This window comes from Polypterus senegalus, unplaced genomic scaffold, assembly GCF_016835505.1.
Source record: "Polypterus senegalus isolate Bchr_013 unplaced genomic scaffold, ASM1683550v1 scaffold_3309, whole genome shotgun sequence".
Lineage (NCBI taxonomy): Eukaryota > Metazoa > Chordata > Cladistia > Polypteriformes > Polypteridae > Polypterus > Polypterus senegalus.
The window spans coordinates 39,520-45,347 of record NW_024380702.1 but is presented as its reverse complement, the minus strand read 5'-3'; positions in this window follow the sequence as shown (position 1 = coordinate 45,347).

Sequence of the window (5,828 nt, the reverse complement as noted above, 5' to 3'; positions counted from 1 at the left end):
TATAATGCATTTTTTTTAATTTTTTTTGAAAAAAACCCAACCAATTTTATTTTCCGTTTTTTGTTTTTTTTTAAAAAAAGGGGGTTTTTGAAACCACCGGGGGAAAAGTTTTTACGTTTATAAATGGTCGTTATGCTTTTAAAAATTTTCCCTTTTAAAATTTTAATTTCCCAGTTTTTTAAAATTTAAGGGAAAAACTAATTGTACTATCAAGTGCCCTTTTAAATTTTTAAATAAAAAGACTTAAATTCCTTTCTATTTAAATTCCGGGTTTGTAATATTTTAAAAAAAGGGGTTTTTTGGGTTTAATGACAAACCCTCCCATGTAAATTTTTTTAAATCAAAAAAAACATTTAAAAGAAAAGGGGCTCCTAAAATTTTCCTTATGATATTGTTTGATTGCTTCTAATTTTTTGGAACATTTTACTTTTATTCCCTATTTTTTTTTTTTTTTTCTTTTTTAAATTTATTTTTCCTTCCTAAGAAAAAAAAAAAATTTTGTTTTTTGGAAAAAATTTGGGAAGTTTTCCCCCCTTGTATCCCCTAAATTCCTTTAGGAAAAAAATTTAAAACAAAAAGGGCCCAAAATTCCCCCCAAAATATGTAGTTCGAGAAAAGGCCCCAAAACAAAAAAATTTTTAAAAAAAAAAAGGGTTTGCGGGGAATTTTAAATTTAAACGGCACCAATAAAAGAAAAAAATATGGTAAGGAAAGGTTAAATCAGTGAAAAAAAGGGATGCCAAATTTTTAAATTTAGACGAATCTGGATTAATTTAAAATTTTCGGGTTAAATTTTTTAAAGGTTTTTTAGTTTTTAAAAAAAGGAATTTTCAACAAAAACATAATTGGGGAAAAAAGGGGGAGGGGGGAATTTTGAATGGAACCGGGAAAAATTTATAAGTTTTTGTTGAAATTTTAAAATAGTTTATATAAAAAGAAAAAAAAAAAAATAAAAATCATGTTTAAAAAAATTTTTCAAAAATTTTGGGTTTCCCCAAAAAAAAAATTTTTTAAAAAATTCAGGCTTTTTTGAATGTAATTAAAAGGGTTTTACGGCCAGTTTTGTTTATTTTCCTTTCCCTTTTTTTTTTCCAACAGCCTGAAAAAAATTTATAAATATTAATCATTTTTAGCTGGAACCCCAAAATTTGGGAAGCTCAAACTTATATCCCATTGGAATTCCCAGGCATTTGTAACTTAAATTTACCCCCCGGTTTTTTTTAAAATTTAAAAGGGGGATAAGGTTCCAAAATTTACACAATTTTCCACCAGTATTTCCAGTTGAATCATAATGCAAAAAGGGGTTTAATTCCCAGTGTTTTTAAATTAAAAAAAATTTCAAAAATTGGATTTTTCCCGCATGTATACTCCAATTTTGGGCGTTTGAAAAAAAGGGAAATGAGGAATACGATAAAAATGGTCATTATAAATTTTCCAATTTTTGTCTATTTTTAAATTAAATGTAAAAACGGTTTTTAAAAAGCATTAAAAAAAAATCAAAAAATGGTTTTTTTCCTTTTTCATGTTTTAAATCTTTTGGAAAAAAAAAAAAAGGGATCTTAAATGCATTTTATTTTTTTTCCAAAATTTGTAAATTTTTTTATTTTGCAGATTTATTAAAGCAACCCTGAAAAAAAATTTTTAAAAAAAAAATTTGGGTTTTTATCTAATAAAAAATCTTTCATTTTAAAATTTAAGGTTTTCCCTTTCCCTTTCCATTATTCAAATTGAATTTTTTTAATTTAAAAAGGTTTCCGACAACATTCTCCCTAAAAATTTGCTTAAATTTTTCCCAAATTCTTCGGGTTCCCCAAAAATGTATAGTTAAAAAGGGGGTTTTCATTAAATGAAACCCCCAAAAATTATAATGCAAAACTCTAAAAAAAGGAATTTTGGGGAAAAAGAAAAAAAAAACCCCCAAAATTACCCTTAAAGCGTAGGTTTTTGCTTTAAAAATTTTGGTTTTATTTCACCCCCTTTTTTTTTTTTGCAAAACTGAAATTTAAGCAAGAAAAAAAAGTTTTACTATTGGTAAAAATTGAGGTAATGTGAAAATTTGCCCCTTTATCCAAAATTTAATTTTGTTTGTAAAATTTTTAAGGCATTCTTACGGCGAGTTTCCCCAAAATTGCTTTAAAAGTGTTTTTAAAAAAAATTTTGGGGTTAAAAAAAAAATTTCGGAAATTTAAGAACATTCCTCAAAAAAGGGGAAAACAAATTGGACGGGGAACCTTGGGGAAATCAGTCGAAAAAGCCAGGTGTAAAATTTTTTAAATTTTAACAAAGGAATCTAAGAAAATTTTTCGTTAAATCTTTTTGAGGCATTTTTTTATTTTTTTGGGGCTTGGTGTTTTCAAAGCAGATTTGAAAAAAAAGGGGTTATCCGGGACATTTTGAAGAAAAGGGGCCCAAAAATATTTTTGTTTTTTTTTCAGAATTAAGATTTTCAAGGAAAAAACAATTTAAAAAAAACCAAAAAAAATCCCCCAAATTTAAGAAGGAACCAAAAGGGGGGTTCCCCCCCCATTTTTTTTCTTTTCAAATTCAGTCAGTTTATAGTAAAAAAATTTTTAAAAAATTTTTTGTTTTTTTTGTTTTTTTTTAATATCCTTTTTTTTTTCCCAGAAAAAATTTTTAAATTTTTTGGGTCAGTAATATTCCACTAGATTTTCTGGGGCCCCCAAAAGGGGTTTTTCTTTACGGACCCGAAAAGTGCCCAAACCACATTTTTCTAACTGGCTAATCCCCAAGCTGAACCCCCAATTTGGGCCCGGCGGGGGGGAAAATTGACAAAAAAGGGTAAAGGAAAAGGGAAACCCCTTTTCCCTACCTTTTAATTTTCAGTTGAACCCCCCAAAAAAAAGGTGGTTCCCCCATGTTTTTACATAAAAACACAAAAAAAGTTGGTTTATTTGCCCCCCCCTTTTTTCAGTGATATAGCCCCCAAACCCCGGTTTTCCAATCTATAAAAAATTAAAAGTTGTTAAATTTTTTTTCCCCTTTTTTTTAATTTTTTTTGAAACCCAAAGAAGTTTAAAATAACCAAAAAAAAAAATTAAAGTTTTTTATTTCCATTTTTTTCCTGTTTTTTAGGGAACAAAAAAAAGGGCTTTAAAGCATTTCAATTTCCAATTATTTAAAAATTTTTTTTTTTAAAAAGCGGGTTTAAATGGGAAAAAAGGGGACCCCAAATTTTGTTTTCTTTTTTAAAATTTTTATTTGGTTTAAAAAACAAGTTTTAAAAGAAGGGGCTCTTTTTTCCTTAGTATGAATGAATGCATTTTTAAAAAATTAGTCCAAATTTATTGTCCATGTAAAATATGAATTAGATTTTTTCCCATTAATTAGCCAGGGGGGAACCTTTGAAAAAGGGGGTTTTTTTAAAAAACCCCCCCTTTTTTTAAAATTTTAAAATCCAAAGAAAAAGGGCTTTGGGAATAAAAAGAAAAAGTTAAACAAAAAACCTTTAAACAAAGGGGTTTTGGGGTTTGGGAAATTTTGGAACTTTTCCCTTTTCCCCATTTTTGTTTTTTTTTTTAAATTTTGCATTTATTTCCCCCAAAAATAAAAAAAAAGTTTTGTTTGGGTAAAAGATTTAAAACGAATAAACCCCCTTTGACCAAAATTTGTAAGTTGGTGAAAACGTTTAAACCTTTTTTTTTTGGAATTCCTGCCGGGAAATTATTCCTAAAAAGTACCTTGACAAAAGGGGTTTTCCCCCAAAAAAGAAAGGTCTTGCAGAAATATTCATGTAAAGTTCACCAAAAGGGGGAAAACAAAAATTTTAAAAAAACCCGGGGAAAAATCATAGGAAAAAGAGGTTTCAAAAATGTTAAATCGAACGGGAACCGGAGGGAATTTTTTAATTTTTGTGGTTAGATTTTAGTGTTTTCGAACTGTAGGTGATTTTTAAAAGGGGTTTTTTGGAAAAAATTAGGGGTTTCCGGGACATTTTAAAGAGAACAAAGAAGGATTTTTTTTTTCTTGAACTTAAGATGTTACATGTAAAAAAAAATTTAAAAAATAAAAAAAATTAAAAAATAAAATTTAAAAAAAATTGGAATATAAAATGGGGGTTTCCCCCCCCAAAATTTTAAAAACTTTTTAAAACTTAATTTATTTTTGGAACTTAATTGGTGACGTTTTTTCTTTTTTTGTTTTTTTCCTATACAGTCCTTCGTTCTGAACGACTCTGACAAGATGCGAATATGACGGAATACTGATGAAAAATGGCTACAGTTGATGGAAGATTTTTCCATATTTTTGTCTAGATTTTAAATTAAATGTAAACCAACTAGAAGTTTAAAATAAGCACTTCAAAAAAGAAATCAAACCTTAAATGTTATTTCATTTCACTTAGTAATGCACTGCTGTTTCAATCTATTTGGAACAATAAAAAGGACTCTTAACCATGCATTTTCAGTTATTTCCAGATTATTTGTAAATTTGTTATTTTAAAAAAGCAGAGGTTTAGTAGGCAAGCCTGGCGTGACATCACAAAGTTTTGCTAACGTTTATAGTAATGGTCTTATTGTACGTAATCTAAAAAATCATTTCAGTTTCTAAAATGTTATAGTGCTTCCTCATTGCCTTTCCATTATGAATACTGAAGTGAATGCATAGACTCAATTGTACTGATAGCAACAGCTCCGACAACTTTATTGAACTCCACTGATAAATATGACATTAGATTCCCTTTGCCCTAGTTAATTAGCTTCAGGTTCCGCTAGTGAATCGCTAGTAGAAAAAAGTGGGCTTTTCTGAGTTAATGCACAAGTATCCCTCTCACAGATGTATAATGCTTACAACTCTGACAACCAGAGAAGAACATTGGTGGGAATACAGAAGGAAAGAAAGGGAAGCTCCTCAAACATTAGAGCCTTCGCTGATATGTGTTTGAGGTTGCGTTCTGATATTTTGGAACATTTTCACTTTCTATTCCCTATTTTTTGTTTTGTTTTGCTTTGAATTAACTGTCATTATATCTCTACCGCACAGAAGAATCACAAAACAAGATTTTGACTATTGGTAAAAAGATATGAGGTAACTGTGTAATCAGTGACCCCTTGTGATGCCTAAATGTGTAATTTCCCTGCTTCAGTGAGAACGAAATTCCTCAAGAGCACTTCTTAACTTTGACGAGCATTCCTGCCAGGAATAGTGTCAGTTCCAGCAGTAAAAAGTGATCTACATGTGACATTAAAGTTTGTTCAACCACAAAAAGAAAGGTCTTAAGCAGAGAATATTACATGTAACAGTTGCACTCATATAAGAGGAGAAACAGAATATAGGATCAGAGGAACCATGGGTGAAATCAGTGACTGGAAAAAGCCAGGATGTCTGAAATTTTTTAAATAATTAGATGCGTTAATCATGGCACATCTGAAGCAGAATTTTACGCGTTCAATCATTTGTAGGTTCAGATTTTTCAGTGTTTTTCAGAGAAGCTGTAGGATGATTTTTCAACCAGGAAAGACAGTATATTGACGAGAACAATTCAAGGACGTTGATGCCCGGGACATTGTTGAAGTAGAACGGGAAACGCGAAGAGATAGTTATCAATTGTTTCTTTGCTTGCAGACATTCAAGATCAGTTTACTAGTGATGGAGAAAAACAATTTAAAAATAAAAATCCAATGTAAAAAAATATCAGAATTAATAAGCAATGTGATATCACTAAAATGTTGACGTTTCCAACCCCATGAATATTTAAATTCTATTTCAGAAACTTACATTGTGCAGTTTATAGTATACTGTAATTAGAAGTGTTATCTGTGTTCTCTACTGTATTGTTTATTTTAACCTATCCTTTCATTTTTTTCCTGTAA